We start from the raw sequence: 17,834 nt of genomic DNA on the forward strand, positions 1-17,834 counted from the left end.
CGTGGTAAGCGCAAAGCGGACAAGGAGAAAAGAGTTGGAAAGAGATGGAACGACAGAGAGAGAGAGAGAAAGGGTAGACAGAGAAGGACAGAGAGAAAGAAAGAGATATGTATACCCGCAGCAGATCTTTCAACGGCCCTAAGAGAAGAAAAGATGGGGAAAAACGAATGCGCTTACAGAAGACGATAGATCTCAGCGGGTTTCTCAAATATTTCCCAGAGAGAAGCGGGCGTTAACACGGAATCGTTTAATTCGAAGCGCGACGAGGCGGATCGAACGAATAAGAAGAAAAATAAGAAGAAAAATAAAAGAAGGAAGAAGAAGAAGAAGAAGAAGAAGAAGAAGAAGAAGAAGAAGAAAAAGAACAAGAGGAAGAGGAAGAGGAAGAGGAAGAAGAGAGGATCGTCGCGTTAACGTTTGCGTTTGAGTTGCATACGTTCGTACGTACGTACGTAAGTTCCTTGGTTCGTTCGTTCGGTTCGGCCTACGTTCCGCTTTATCAGCGCGTACGGCATGCCGCGGCGTGTTTCCATTAATTCGCGTCGCGGGGCAAACTCGTGCCGTTGGAATGCCCGTTGAAGTCGAGGAGAGAAGTCGTTAGGCTGCGTGCCGTTCGTTCGCGTCCGGGCAACCGGTTTTCCCATCGGTGATTCGTCGTTAATTCGCCGGCGGAGAGTAAGTAATCGCACGCGCGTACCCAACGACCACCTCGGGTGTGTTACACGACTGCGTTTACACCAAGAAAGAAAGAAAGAAAGGAAGAAAGAAAGAGATAAAGATAGGTAGAGAGAGAGAGAGAGAGAGAGAGAGAGAGACTAAGAAGGACAAATCTAGCTAGCTTGCTAGCTAGCTAGATGGTTGGTTGGTTGGTTGGTTGGTTGGTTGGTTTGCTTTACCCTGTGCACCATACCTCTTCGCGATCATGCTACGATCTGCTTCTTCTTCCTCCGCCCTCGTCTTAGATTGAAAATCTCCTTTTAAAACTTTACGACGTTTCTCTCCAACTCGTATTTTTAATTAACACGGTGTGTTCCAACCTCGGTTACTTTTTTTGATCATCGATCGCGATCATGATTTCCTATCACGTTTCTCTTTTTCTATCTGTTTCTCTCTCTCTCTCTCTCTCTCTCTCTCTCTCTGTGTATGTGTCTCTCTGATAACGAAGCTATCTGGGATTATGTAATTTTCTTAGTCGCTTTCTTGAAGAAAAAAGAAGAAAAACGAAAAAGGAACAAGACAGATTTAGTTCGCTGAGATCTTTTTTTTTACTTTATTTCGTTTTTACGTTCACTGTACTATAGGGAATCTTTGTGTTGCATTTCGAATATATATATATATTTTTTTTTCTTTCTTGTATAATACGTCGAACATATGCGAATGTGACATAAGATTTTTCAAACAATCTTTGCAATTGAGTATGTGTCAAAGAAAAAAGAAAGAAAAAAATGTCCTCCGAATGACGCACTTAGAAAATTCTAGCGTCGTTGATTAAATTTGAAGAGGGAGAGAGAAAATAGATATTTCTCTGGAAATAATTTTGTCGATACCTGTGGAAATGAATTTTTGTTTTCCGAACAAAAATATTAACAGCAACTAACGCGAAGCTCTATAATCGGAAAGCAAAGTTCATACACTTATCGGAGATATCGTTTAACGGAGAAAGTGTTTAGTTTACCTATGAATCACTCACCAAATAGGTTCGACAGCATAGAAGAACCGGAGACTCCGTCTGAAATAAAAAAAAAGAGAAAAAGATGTAACGTTAGAATTACGAGGTAGACTGGATAAGATCGGAGATTACGCCACGAAGAATCTCTCGCATCTTTTTTTCACTTTCTTCTTCCTCATCGTCGGTGATAGACGAAGAGGAAAGAAGAAGTGGTTCTCTTCTTTACTCTCTTCTACGTAGGCGATAAGCAAACACACGCTCATTATTTCGCTCTTGAATTTTACGATGAGCCGCTCGTGTAAACGGGTGTTCACACTTTGCGTTACGTGTAAACGTTCGAGAGTATCGACAGACGAGTTCTCGAAAAGGCATTTAATGTACCTATCCGTGTGAGTGTCCGGTATCCATGTTCATACATACAAACACGTGAATTCAAATACTAATCAACAAAATATACACACACACACACACACATATATACATATACATATATATATATATATATACATATATATATATATATATATATATAGAGAGAGAGAGAGAAAAAGAGAGACTTTTATGAGAATATATTCACGAGATAGTGTAAATGAATACACGTATGTATATAAGAATTCCATATGAACGCACACGTATAAACATCATGTATGTTTATATATATATATATGTATATAGGTAGAAGAGAATGTTCAGAAACTTACATTACATAGAAGCACGCACATAGTAACGCACGCGCGACGAGCTAGCCGTATCATTATATTTTACTTTAGCCGACGCGGAAACCCCGCGGGATAATTTGCGCGAACGAGCCGCAATTATTTAAGGGTGTGCATAGGTAAAAAGGGGTGGCTGAGGTGGCTATAGGGCTGCCGCGTTACTTCGCTCGCCAGTAGTACTTATCGATTCGCGTCGTCTTCGCCACGTCGACGTTACGATGTTCTCTGTCCTCCTCTTTCATTCGAGGGGGATCTTTTTATCGATGTATTCTAATCTTTTAACGATTCACGAAGACTCGTTAAAAATAATCTTTTTCTATTTAGAATTACGAAACGAGTATTAACAAATTTCAGAATATAAACTACAAGTCGTATAAGTATATATATATATATATATAGGATATAAATATTTATGTTTGTAATCGTACATTTATATACGACGATAATAAGCAACGACAATACAACGAATTTTGTTTTTCCTCTTGCATTGCAATTTTCTCTTCTACTTCAATTTCCGACACAAAAGCTAGATGGAAAAAGATGCAACGATTTTAAAAACGATGCGCTCACGGAAAACAGGTGCAAGGAGCGAAGGAGGTACCTCACCTACCTACGGAAGCACGTGAACAGTAACGTTCTAAAGAGAAGAAAGAGAAGATTTTGTAGAAAAAAAAAAAGAGAAAGAAGAAGAGGGAAAAGAGAAAAGGGGTCGTATATTCGTGTGGTAGTTACGTCTGTGCGTGCACTTAACCTCGCACACGTATTACGTACGTGTATACGTGTGCATACACATACACACATACATAAATATATATATATATATAAGTTCGGACTTCGAGATGGTTCGAAGTAGGAAAACGTGAGTGTATACGTGAAAGAAAGAGAGAGAAAGAGAAAGAGAAAGAGAGGGTGAAGGTAAAGAAGAGGGAGAGGGTGGAAACGGCTCGAAGCAGCTCGTGGGGTGATTATGAGCGAGTAAGTGCCGCCGTCCAGTTTTTACCCTCTTTCACCCCTCGCTCCTTACTGACCGTCCGCTTCTTTCCCGCAGCGACCATCCTCCTCCCACCCTCTTCTACCATCTACGACGCCACTCTTACCACCCTCGACTCGACTAAACCCCCAACGGATCAATACGCTAAAACATTGCCACGTCGAGCCACCGCCGTGTAAAACACGAAAGAAATCCGCCGGGGTGTTTTCCTTTAACCACTAACTCGGCCTGCGGCATCGAGAGGGTATGCCCTTTTTTGTTTTGTATTTTTTTAGTTTCTGTTTCTTTTACTTAACCCTTTCTAATAATCGCAGATACTACGACAAAAGAAAAAAAGAAGGAAAAGAAAAAAACGTGGCGTATCGAACCCCCGTCTGTTTATTTTCTGTGTTATTTAATTTGAACGATTTTGGATTTACTCGTGGATTACTGCATCGCAGAAAAAGTGTCTCTTTTCTCGCAGATAAATGATTGACTTCAAATTATAATTTGTGATAAGTGCGTATGCGAAAAGAAAGAGAGAAGAAAAGTAAAGAGAGAAACGGACAGAAAAGAAATCTTACAAATGCGCATTCGTAAGACGTTATCGATCATTTACGGAAAAAAAATTCTTCCTCCTCGTGATGGGGTATTAATGATAAAGAACTGCATGATAGACGCAACCCTGATTATGAGAACACTGAGTAAGACTAAAGAGCGTTATCATCTTACACTGTTAACTCTCTCTCTTTCTCTCTCTCTCTTTAGAGTTTAAGTAAAAAGTGAGTTCCTTGCCCTTCGAAGTGGAACGGATTCAGCACATACACTCTCTTTCTCTCTTTCTCTCTATCGCTAGACCTTCGAAGGGCACGAAAGACGAATGAACGGACGTCCGTGGCCTACCGCAACCCACGTAAGACACCGATCAAATCCCTCCCACTTTCTCTCTCTTTCTCTCTCTCTCTCTCTCTTTTACCTTCATACCACACAAGCAACACACGTTTCCGAATGACGACGTGTGTTCGACGTGCTGTTTCCCGTGGACGATCGATATATCGATCGTCTTCGACGAACGACCGGCTGCCTGGTGGTCGACGACCACGCGGGAAATAAGAGAGAGTGAGAGTGAGAGTGAGATAGATAGATAGAGCAAAAGAGAGAGAAAAATAGAGAGAGAGAGAGAGACAGAGAGAGAGCGACAGAGAGAGAGAGAGAAAGAGAGACATGAAAAGAAAGAGAAAAGCTGAGGCCCGCGGCACTGTTGTCCGTGTGCGTCCTGCCTTGTGGTCACTTGTTGCCTGCCACCCCCAGGGGTTGGCCTTGTCCCTCTGTGTTTGGGGAACGCTTGTCGTCCAACCGCCGACAAACCGGACGAGAGTGAGTTTCCTCCCTCTTCCCTTCCTTTCCTCCTCACCTCGCCTCACTACCATCCCCATCGCTATCCACAACCACCCCTCGAACCCCCTTTTCTTTATCCACCTCGTTCCAAACTCTAGACTCTTTCTAAGATGTGCTTCTATTAACTTTGTTTCTTTCACATATTTTTTTTTTTTTTTTATATATATAATTGCGTATCTAAACTCTAATACTTTTACGGATATATATATATATATTTATTTATTTATATTTTTTGTAAGGATACAAATTGAATTATTAAGCGAATTTTATATATATATATATATATGAAAGAAAGAATGTAGAACGATACACCGATGATAAAATTTATTTCATTTATATTATACTTCATACTTTGAAAAAGTTTCTCTAAAGGGGCCAGAACGATTGTATTTGTTTTATTTGATTTTATTTATTTGTCAGACGTCATTGATCGTAGGAACCATCGTCGTTATCTCGTCGCGTAATAAAATCGGAAGGGAACTCGGAACTCGCACGTCCACCACGATTATCGTTATCTCCGGCGTCGTTGGGACCGGTCGAACGGTAAGATAATAAACGTAGGCCTTCTCTCACACTCTTCTCACTCTTCTCTTTCTTTCTTTCTTTCTTTCTTTCTTTCTTTCTTTCTACAAGAAGAGTGAAACCGGTGCGTTTCCTTTTTTCGTGCCGTTCCGACGATAAACACAGATGTCTTCGAAACGAAAAATGCTTTCTCTTCTTCGTGCCTCGCCCTTTATCTTCTATTTAAGGTCGAAACGTATAATCATCGCCTTCACATGAGAAGGCAGCATATCGATAGGTATAATATACCCATACCTATATCGTGTTATTTGATAATAAAAAAAAAAAAGAAAAAGGAAAAGGAAAGAAAAAAGAGGAAGAGAAAAAGAAGAGAAGGAAGAAAGAGAAAGCTCGTCCCTTATATTTGATAAAAAAGAAAAAAACAGAAAGAGAGGAAGAGAGAGAGAGAAATGTGTAGTAATTCTGAGAAACGATGGCGACACACGTGACACGTGTGTTTGCGTTCATTCTCGTGAACCACACTTTGTCGGAAACTTTGTTCCATCTTCTTCTTCTTCTTCTTCTTCTTCTTCTTCTTCTTCTTCTTCTTCTTCTTCTTCTTCTTCTTCTTCTTCTTCTTTCTCCCTCACAAGTTTTTTCATTGCCTAACAATAATACAACGTCGAAACGTGCTTACTCTTACGTGATTGCTCTTTCAATCGTTACGCTTCCAACTCGCTTTTTTTATTACACGTAATTAGCGCGATCGTGCTCGATGTATGTACGTGTATACGTGTATACGTGTGCGCGCACGTATGTCTATATTCGATTTCACATTTATATGTCTTTTTAATTACCGCGGCCATGGGCTAACTACGTACCTACTCTATTATTCACCATCATGCTTTACGAACAACGTGAAATTACGTTCGACGTCTTTCTGTACTATGTGTCGTTACTTTGATTTATCTTTTAACGATATATAGAAAATGATCTTACTTACTTACGTGTCTCATTGACGGAACTGCTTTTTCTCTTTTTTTCTATATCATTTCATTTTATTCTTTTGTTCTTTTTACACGACTGTTAAAAGTTTTTAGAACGATCGATCCTATCGCCGTTCACGACGCAATGTCCCATTTCGATCACGTCCCTATCTAATTTTATTACGAACGATAACATTTTCTAACCGAGGATAATGACGCATCGATGCTTGTTCCTTTTTCTTTCTCTCTCTCTCTCTCTTTTTCGTTCTTTTTTTTTTTAATTCTCATGATCTATCCATCTTTCTTTCTTTCATTCTTTTTCTTTTTTCTCTTCTTCATCTTAGGTCCGCTTGATTAATTTCGTTTCTTCGTTTTTTTCTTTTTTCCTTTTTTAACTAATACCAGAAGAAAGGATTAATAAATTGTTTTCTTTCTCGTTTTACTTGATTACGTTTTGATTTCATACATCGATCACAACATTCCTATCGATTCGATTAAATTCGATTCGAACTAATAAAGAGCTTTCCAATTTCGGACAAATCGTTTAATACGCCGCCTTGTTACTGGCGTAGGACTTTCTAACGAAGTTTTCCGTGCAATAACGTCATAGAAAATCATTCCGGTGGATCGTTAGTCTCGACGTTTCTAAGAGAGTGTCTCCCACACGTGAGTATCTAAAACAGCACAACGACGTTGTTATACATATACCGTAGTAGCAAAGCAGCTCGGAGTCCGATGGTAGTAGGTAGAAGAAGCCGACCGTCTAACGATCGCCGAGCTCGCGATACGTAAGTACATACGTGGGAAACGTTACATGCTCGGTCCGTGTCCACGGATTATATAATATTCAATTTTAGTATGCGTGCGACCCGTCTTAATCCAACCATTACGTCTAATTGGTCGAGATTAGCTAATATCCTCGTAGTGATTAGGTCGTGTCTGTGGCCGCGGCTCGTTTAGATCCAATTCCCTCGAGCTAGAGCTATTGCTCGTGCCAACGCCAGATGTCGTTCGCAATAGGATCAAGAACAAAAGTCGTTAGATACAGGAACAAAGGATCTATACGGATCGTCTTCCTTTTTTTTTCGAAAATAATTAGCACGAATGACGTTAAAGAAAAAAAGAATATCTTTTCTTTTTTTCTCTCGATTAAACACGACGATTTTTCATTTCTATTTGGAACATTTTTTTCATTATTACGAAAAATAGATAGATAGATATTAACTCGCAAAATCTCAAATCATACAAAGGGCTTTTTCTTTGGGTTCAGGTAGACGAAGGAAATGTTGAAAGAGCAAAGAACAGATTCAGTTTTGCGCTTAGCTATGATCGACGCTACTGTTATGGACCGTTCACGTACGACACCCAGGTGTGTAAACAAAGCACGTTTCTTTCATCCTGCCACCAACGCCAGGTGACTGTCACTCTTCTTACTTTTCAGTTTTCACCATAGCCAACCGACGACTTGACTTCTCTCCAAACGAACGATAGAAAACATTTCGCAGGTTTGCTCTAACGTTCTTTAGAATCTTTAATGGCGACGATGCTAACGATAAAAGTAATCGTATTTCGTTCAAAGAAAATCATTAAAGAATATATTCATAAGTGTACAAACATATGTATATACATGTATATACACGTATATTGTAGAAATGTGCATACACGATATTTGACAATATCGATGCAAAGTGTTAAATAATTTCAAAACAAACAATTAATTTTGTATCAATTTTCCTTTTCTCGAAAACGTTTCCATTTCACGTAAACGTTTGAACGATTTTGTGAATGTATTTCCATATATTAAACATACGAGATTTTTCTTCGTCTCATTGTTGAGAAAGAGGAGAAGGAAAAGAAAAGAAAGGAAAAGAGAAAAAAAAAGAAAATATATAAAAGAAAGAACGATAGAAAGAGAGAGAAGACCCAGACGAGATCGGCTTTTCCTAGAATTATGACAAACTCGTACGGGGTAAAGGTTCGAGACACAATGGCTCAGCATCTATGGGGGGTTTTCACCCGCACCCGGTGGCCGATGATTCCGAATTTAGACTTAGGATTCCAGTAGGCCGATCGGAATTTATCGACTGGTCCCCATCGTTTTGCCCTTAGCCCTTTATAATATTTCCCTTGTTCCTTCTGCCCTTTTGATACTCTTTCTATTTTTTTTTCTTTTCCTTTTTTTTCTCTCTCTTTTTCATATACCTACATCGAGCGAATACTTTTCTTCCTTCTTTTTTTCTTTCTTTCTTTTTCTATCGCAACAATTTTTTTCCTCAAATAATATTCTTATCTCATCTAATTCGTTCTCTTTTGAAAACGAGAAAGAATCGTTTTTAGAAAAAAAGAGAGAGAGAGAAAGTTATTATTTGTTTTTTTTTGCAATACCTTCAATAAATATCTCTATTTGATTATTATACAGATAATCACATTTTTTATTTTATCTATACCATTTCATAACTCTATCGTAAGTCTTTCAATACAATTACCGCATGTTGTATTAGTTAATATAAGTATGACGATAACGTGTTCAGTATAAATATATCAGACAGATATTTCGAGTCTTCCGAGAAGCAAGTCCAGTAGCAATTTTTGACGAAAGAATTTCTGTTAATTCGTGATTAATCTATATCGATTAATTTGTATTGATAAGCTCTAGTGTATCGTTTAATTTCCAGAGAGATAAAGATGGAGATAGAAAGAGAGAGAAGGAAAGAAAAAAGAGGGGGAGAGAGAGAAAAATAGAGAATGTATGTAACAAAATTCTAACAAAATAAATGATAGTAGATTACACATTGACAGCATGGAAAACATCGAAACGCATTGGAAGATATACATTGTATACAACACACACACACACACACACACACACACACGCGCACACAAATACGTATGTATATAAGATAAGCTTCACAACGTGACAACGAATGACAAGAGACGAAAATTAAAACTCACGGTCGACCTTTAAGAAAGAAAAGAAATAAGGAGGGTGGGAGGGAAGGAGAGTAGGGGTGTGGAATGAAAGAGGGTGTACATCGGTGGAGTTTCTTTCGTGGAACTATGACGAGAATATGCTGACTCCTTCCAGCGGGGGGTACACCTTCACTCTTCATCTTTTTGGGTAATTAATTATATCGGTTCTCGGAGTGGAACTCGTCGATCTTAATCCGAGATATGAAATAAGAGAGATCGAACGGGCGACGAATGATGAGGATCGACGAGGATCGACGAGGATCATATCTTTCCCTCTCGTTTCTCTCTTTTTTCTTTCTTCTTCATCTTTCTTTTTTTCTTATTTCTTTTCTTATTTCTTCTCTCTTTTTTTTTTATTTACTTTCTTCGTTCCTCCGTACGTACATACATACGTGCACACATACATAGGTGCGTATATGTAGATACGAACACGTAAATGGTAAACACGGATATCGATTGTTTAACATAGATTAAGTTCGATAAGGAGGGATAAAAAAGAATAGAAAAGGAAAGGAAAAAAATGTATAAAATGTATAGTATATTGGTCTAATCAAAATTTTTCGTTACGAGCTCAACGTCATCGTCACACTTTTTTTTTTCGTCTCTTTACATTTTTATTTATTTTCTTCTTCCTTCCCCCCTTCTCTCCCTCCCTCTCTTTCTCTCTCTCTCTCTCTCTCTCATTCTCTCTCTCTCTCTCTATTTCTCTCATATTTTCTCTTCGTTAACGATGATTATGGCGTATCGTGCTTAAACAAGGATAACATGTCTTATTTGCGTAGGACCGATATGTAAATCCAACATCCGTTTCTGAACGTTTCCCTATTTCTCAAAGTCGATAACGACTTTGAGTTCCGAAGCTTACCCCAGCTTTTTTCTGACTTTAATTGTATTGATTTAGAAAAGGAAATAAAACGGAAGAAAGAGAAAAGCATTTTCTCTAAACATCGATAAGTTAAATTGTTACATCGAAAAGAAAAAGGGAAGAAAAAAAAAAGGAAAAGGAAAAATGAAAAAACGCGTTCGACGTTCGTAAAGTTATAAAATACTAAAATAATAGTAGATATTTCTGAATGAATCGATATACCCTTGTCTTCTGCTTTTTAATATTCACAATGATATGACAAGAATCCATGTATATGATCGATTTATCACATTATAGAACACCTTCGTTTTATATCTAATAATTCATAGATCGGTCGTATAGCAGCCAATGTATTATCAATCCAAACTATGTATGTGTCTATGTGTCTATCTTATATAATATTCTAGTATTACTATTTTAATAGCAAAACTGCATATCGAAATGTAGTTCGCGTAAGCAGGGTAGCTCTTTCTCCCTCTCTCTCTCTCTCTCTCTTTCTCTGTCTCTCAAAAGAGAAAGAGAGAGATAGAGAGAGGATATTTCGTTATCCCCACTAAAAACCTTCCAACGCATAGCAGTCTGGAATCAAATGATTCAATATGCAAATACAGCGATTATTTATAGCACGTTACGAGTATGAGAGATCCACGCTCAGCGTGCCCCGTGGAGTGTAACGTTCACTATAAATATCTAATGAGGCTGTTAGAACAATGTTTTGCAATTACAACATAGTTTATACGAGAGAGAGAAAGAGAGAAAGAAAGAGAGAGAGAGACAAAAAGAGAGAGAGAGAGAGAGAGAAAGATAAAAAAGATACCAATATCAATAGTAATGATAATCATAATAATAATAACAAAAATAATAGTGATAATAGTAACAATAATAATAATAATAATAATAGTAACAATAACAATAATGAAAATAAAAGTACGATCAGATAGTAAAATGAAGACATTCTTATCCGTGTCCGTGTAATTGACTTATCGATCGATCGTAAATACTACATATCCTAGTAGTCGCGAGAAATGAAAAAAAAAAGAGAAAAAAACCGAAAGGAAAAGTAAAATGAACGAACGAACGAATGAACAAACAAACAAACAAGAAAGAATCAGAAAAGAGATTAAGTTCGAGGCCTCGTAGATATACATACGTAAACATACATAAACATATACACACATACGTATGCTACTATGTATTATATTAACGTCAGCCAAGAAATAAAGTAATTTAAAGTGTCATAAATATATCCTACCAAGTTACAAATGCCTATCCGTGTATTGTAAAACCGATCGGAGGATAGGTGGAGAAGGGGGAACGGAGGAGAGGAGAAGTAGGCGAAAGGGCATTCGAAAGGGTTGAATGAAAGGAGACGTATATATACGTAAGAGAGAAAAAGAGAGAGAGAGAGAGAGAGATAAAAGAAGGGTGAGACTTTATGTACACGATTCGAAGCTCTGGTAACGGATATACAGACCATATTACGGACTGCTACGGGCACACTTGCTGGGTTTTATAAGGCGCTTAAAATTTTATACGTTATAAAATTCCCAACGAATCCACCCCTTTCTCTATATCCCACTCCTCCTCCTCCTACTCTTGCTCCTTTCTCTCTGTCTATCTCTCTTTTTTTCTCTCTCTCTATCTCTCTCACAGTCATCAAAGACCACTGACTTTTTTTTCTCGTTTCTTTTAGAAATTCTAGTACATCTTCTATCTTTTTCTTTATATATCCCACCCCTCCCCCTACTCCCTCTTCCAGTCACACCCCCTCTTCTTCGCACCCAGCATCTTTTTTATTTTATTTCCGTGTTGTTTTTCTTTTCTTTTTTCTTCTTCCTCCTCCTCCTCCTTCGTCCTCTTTTTTTATCTTCTTTTTATTTTTTTATATCTCTTGCTTTCTCTTTTTATTCTAGTTTCTTCTTTTTCTTTCTTTCTTTCTTTCTTTCTTTCTTTCTTCTTCTTCTTCTTCTTCTTCTTTCTGTCTGTCTGTCTGTCTGTCTTTCTTTCTTTCTTTTACGCACACACTCGTAGTATCGTCGTATTCCGAAATCCTGAAGACCATTCGATCCCATCGAAGGTTGCCTGTCGCCATTCGAAACTTAACCAACTTCCCGTCGTAACTCTGATAAATCGAACTAAATTCTTCCGTTAGTATATCCTCGCTCTAACACTCTCACATGAATGTCGTCATTGAAAGCTCGTCGTAGGATTTACGACAGGGATCTACGGATTTAATGCTTAACGGCTAATTAAAATATTTCTTCAAGGCGAGAGTTTACATAGATAGATAGATGCATACATACGTACATACATACATACACACATCCATACATACGTACATATATATATATATATATATATATATATATATATATATATATATATATAGATATAGTGGCATCGTTTTAATTGGATTCTATTTTTAGATAAAGTTTCCTCGTGTCATCCTCGGGAAGAAATTTTAATTATCGACATATAGATAAGTATCGTCATGACGATTTTTAAGATTTTTTAAAAAACAGAATAAATAAAAGAAGAATATATACACACACACACATATAATTCCAAAACTCGAATAATAAAAGAACTATACAGGTAAGGATGAACGGCTGAGTTTGGATTTCTCTTTTAGAAAAGAGAACTAGAAAAAGAGAGGGGGTGTTTTTTTCATGAGAGCCAGGACTGCCTCACTCTCTTTCTCTCTTTCTCTCTGTAAGTTCTTCTCGCCCGGTCTAGCATTGTTACTGAGTTATTTACGAACGGCTGCGTTTGAATTCGACTTAATTTTCCTGAGAAAAGAGATTAAGCGAAAATGGCCGATGACGAACAAGCCGTAGCCATTCTACTGGAAACCTCTTAAAATATACGACACTGTTACCATAAGTAACAGCAATAGCAACAGCAGCAAATTTTATTTTACCTTACTCCTACGGGTACTCCTTTGAAAATTTACTTAGTGTTACGTCAACGTTGTTTTATTAAAAAGAAAAAGAAAAAAACAAAAAAAGAGAAAAGAGAAATCTACCTGTCTCGTTGCCGTTTGATTTAAAACAAAAATTTTTTCCAGATAAAATTATACGCGAGAAAGCGATCGTTAGATATAGATTATTAGAAAGATCAAACATAAATATCTCGCTTAAATCTAGTTTGTCAAATTTCGTAAATAGTTCAAGCCAGTTAAGTCAATTCTAAACAACATGAAATTCCGTAAAGCTCGTAAAGCTTCGAACGCTCAATTTCGAACAATTTGGGTTAATGAATATATTTTTATTATGACGAAATGGTTCACGCGATTTTTTTCTTGAAAAAAAAAAAAGATATCGAGCGAGTTTTCAAGATTATAATTATCATCGCGATAAATCGCGGTGAAAAGTTCGCTTTAATCTTTTTTGCTTTTCGTTCTTTCTTTTTTTCCACATAAAATTAATTATGAAGATACTACTATTCCTGAAGGACTCGAATGACCTTCTGGATTCCTTCTTCTTTCGTCACCTTTTCTTTCTCTCTCTCTCTCTCTCTCTCACTTTCTATCTTAAAGAGAGAGAGACCAAGAGGGTCCCTCGGGTTGCAACCAGTTTCGAACAGTTCGACGGAAACCAGTCGAGCGAGAGGAAAAAGGGAAGAGGAGTAAAGAGAGAAGCGCTTATAGGAGGGACTTACGGACACTTGATCGCTCAATGGCGCGAATTTAAGAGCACCAGCCGTTACGCTTCTCATTCGTTAGCATAAATTAATTATTTTTCAGAGAACATTTGCGCGCGCGCATTGCAGCTCGCGTGCTCCTCGACGAGTCCTCATCGTTTTAAAAAGAGATCGATATTTGTTTCCCTTTTCTTTTTTATACTTTATTTTTTCACTCTCTCTCCTATACTCTTACTTCGTACGTGGTCATTTCACGTCGAATGATAATCGACGTACATATCGTAGAAGGATACAAAAAGAGAAAGTAGAAAAGAAGAGAAAGAAGAAAAAAAAGAAAAGGAAAGGAAACGTGTTGAAGCGTCCCGTTGGATCGATACGATGGAAAAATAATTATCAATGGTAATCTAAATTCAACTTCCTTCGTCGACAACGACAACAACAACAACAACAACGACGACAATAATTATGACGATAATAAAAAATAATAATGAAGGGCGCGGATGAGCACGGAAGGTTTCGAAATCTTTCGGTAAGAATAGCGTTTCGTGAAACGAGCGTGTACAATGAACGAAGTGGACTTAGATTGGGCTAATTAATTAATGCGCACGTCCTGTCTCGTCCCGCCTAATTATCTCGCTTGTCAGGCCCCGGCCGTCGTCGTTCGCCACACCGTTAATGTCTATTCCCTTCTCAGCCCTCCTCCCGGATTCCTCCCTGCCATCCCTCCAACGCGACCTGCCATGCCGTTCCTCCGACATTCCTCATCGTCCATCTCTATCTTTCTCCGTCGTAATTATAATCAGACTAATTGTGACGTCAGGCAGGAAGCTACACCTAGAAAAATCGCTCGACGAACAAGCACGTCAGCTTCTACGTATGTATTATATATGTGTGTGTGTGTGTGTGTGTACATACGTACGTATGTAGATACCACATGTGATATTTCAATTGTGTTTGTATATACATATAGATATGTATGTATATATATGTATACATATGTATGTGTAGTCCAGAGAAACCTACATCCTACGATCGTTTAAGCGATACCGATCTACCACGCGCGCACATGCGTTTCGCTGACGATAAATAATTGCGTTCGCTGATGTAATTCGAAGGAATCGTGCCTTCGTGTATCTTCTTTCTCGATTCCACTGATTAACTAACTTGATCTCTTTCTTTCTTTCTCTCTCTCTCTCTCTGTATGTCTGTCTGTCTGTCCGTTTATCTATCTCTCTTTTTACTCCTCGATCATTGTCCTGTAAACTTTGAATTAGATTCTATTAGGTATAATTTAATAAAAAAAAAATCTTACTTATAGGTACAATCAATAATGTTGGTATACGTTCTCTCTCTCTCTCTCTCTCTCTCTCTCTCTCTCTCTCTCTCTCTTTCTTTTCATTTTCTTCTTGAAAATTATAAATAACGTGAATGAAACGTTCGTTCATATCTATTTTAGCGATGTCGCGTCCGATCTCGAAGGAAATAATTAGCGAGTACTTACTTACTTAAATACATACTACAAAGAGGAGTCTCTCGTATTTATCTCGTGTTGGATTTACGCTTTCGCTTAATCATGGAGTTAATTATGCGTGGCTAACGTAACGCTCGGTTGTTTCTCGATCGTAGAACCGATATATTTCGAATTTTTCATTTGAAAACTCTGCTATGTTATATATTATAAATGATATGAGATCGAGCTTTTCTAATACATACACACACACATATATTTTTGATACATATATACACACATATATATATGTATATAAAGAGAAAACTTTCTTCGTTGATACGTGGACATATCGTAATGGGATATAAGATAGGTAACTAAGTACACCTACCTCAATAAACGAGACTCTAAAAGAGTTTGAGAGAAAAAGGCCGATTTTATGATTTTTACGATCGCTCCAGCTGAAAACGCGCCTTTATAAATAATTATTATTACCCGTACGAATGAGCACATCGCAACCAGCAAGCATCTCTCTCTCTCTCTCTCTCTCTCTCTCTCTCTGTCTCTCTCCTTCTCTCATCCCTTCTTTATCTATCCTTCGTAAATAGCCTCGAATCTCGCGGTCCATTAATTTCAAAGAATTCAAGCAAGCTCGCAGCTACGTAGAAGAAGAAGAAGTAGATGTAGAAGAAGAAAAGAGGAACCCACTCGTTGATCGGCGGAACGAAGCGTTACGGATCGTAGCAACGAAACCAGCAACCTATCTATCGTTATACTAATACTCGTCCTTCTATTATACCTTTTCGAAATTTGAATCGACCGATACCGCTGCTCAAATCGATCTTTCAATGGGAAGAAAGCGTTCCTGCGTAACCGGCCATCGATCTCTCGCATCTATGAAGATTAATAAACGAACGGATATTCTGCATTCGAATTTTATTATGTCGACGCACCTAGAGTTTGATCCTTTGGAGAAAGAAAGAAAGAAAAATTAAGAAAAAATTTCTTGTTTTCTTTTTTTTCTTTTTTTCTTTTTTGGAGACATTCATTCGAACGAGACGAATGAATTTACTAGGACAATTTTTATGTCATTCTTTTTATGCTCATATTTTTTTCGGGAAAAAATATATATATATATGTGTGTGTGACTGATTAAGACAGGTAACTAAAATACAGATATAATTTTTTCTAAATAATTTTCTTATAAATATTCTCTTTATGTCCATGTCATTTTCGAAAGATATATATATATATATATATATATATATATATATATATATATATATATATATGACACAGATATAACTTTTCTAGATAATTTTTATAATTCTCTTATAAAAATTCTATACGTAAAGGATCGCAGGACGATTTACCTTCTTTTTGTTTTTTCTTTCTTTCTTTCTTTCCTTCTTTCTTTGTCGTATAAAACACGTATAAATAATAATTATCTTGCTCTCTGGATTATTTTTAAAGTACGAAATTCTTATGAAACAAGGATAAAAGTTTGACACGTAAAATCCATATAAATTCTTTCCCTATACAAAATTCGAATAAGGAGAGGATAAAAATTACCATAGAAAGGATATATATATATAAAATTTTCTTAAAAGGAAGGATTTATCTTTAAAAATACGTACGCCTTATTATTTTTCTCATCGCATTATATTTTTCAAAATAAGAATATTTCGCGAATAAAAATAAAAATAAAAGATTAACATATAAAGGATATAATTTTTCGTTAAGGAAGAGATTATGACGCTGGACTCTTTTTTTCTTGCTTTCTTTTTTTTTTACTTTTTCTTTTTTTTTTTGTTTTTTTCAAAATACGAGTACATATTATAATCACGATAGCTCACGCATATAACATGTATGTATGTATATCGGCACGCATATAAAAAGATAGCCGACACTTGTCGGCTCCGTTTCTAAGCTCGGACACGGAGTAACTCCATGGAATTCGAATGAATATAATCGTGGATGGTTGGCCGAGGGAAGAATAGAAAAAAGGATGCAGTAGTAAAGGCGAAGGAAGAACAGTAAAGATGAATTATGGAGGAAGGAATGCGGCGAAAAATCTTTGGCCTATGTCGATTTCCACGTTAGTTTTCCCACGAAGAATAAATAAGATTCGTCTTTGCAAATCGTTTATTCTTACGATACTATAAAGTGTTGTCGACTTTATTCATTGTCTCTCTATCATTTTCTCTCTCTCTCTCTCTCGTCGTTATTATCTTCTTCTATAATTACACCAGTCGTAAAACCGGAAGAGAGAACGTCAAATGATTTTCCTAGACGGTGTAATCAACAGACTTAATTAGACCCTCTCGATTACGATTTCGTTATAATTGTCTCTATTTATCTTCGAGATAAATCAATCGAATCTATGTATAAACGTATATGTATACGTGTGTGTATATATGTATATATGCATATACATGTATATATATTTGTATGTAGATAACTTACAACATAATACGACGAATCGATTAATTATTTCGATAATCGTCCGATAAGATCGAAGCTTAGAAAACAGGTTTACCGTCGTTCTTCTAATCGAAGAGACTTCCTTTAAACTTTATACGCATAAAATATAACTATCTCTTTCGTATCGTCTCTTATCGTCTCGTCTCCTCTCGTCTCGTCTCGCATTGGATATCGAGATACTACGGA

At 37.0% G+C, this 17,834-nt stretch overlaps 1 protein-coding gene across 13 annotated transcripts in view; it reads right to left on the reverse strand.

Moving 5' to 3' along the window:
* The window catches only part of LOC127062981 (zinc finger homeobox protein 3), a 299,436-nt gene that overhangs the window by 191,874 nt on the left and 89,728 nt on the right, over window positions 1-17,834 (reverse strand). For all 13 annotated transcript variants that reach the window (XM_050992048.1, XM_050992044.1, XM_050992045.1 and 10 more), the window contains one exon: window positions 1,691-1,729. The gene's annotated coding sequence lies outside the window, so the exon portion shown is untranslated. The remainder of the gene's footprint in view (window positions 1-1,690; window positions 1,730-17,834) is intronic.

Source organism: Vespula vulgaris, chromosome 4 (genome assembly GCF_905475345.1).
Source record: "Vespula vulgaris chromosome 4, iyVesVulg1.1, whole genome shotgun sequence".
Classification (NCBI taxonomy): Eukaryota; Metazoa; Arthropoda; class Insecta; order Hymenoptera; family Vespidae; genus Vespula; species Vespula vulgaris.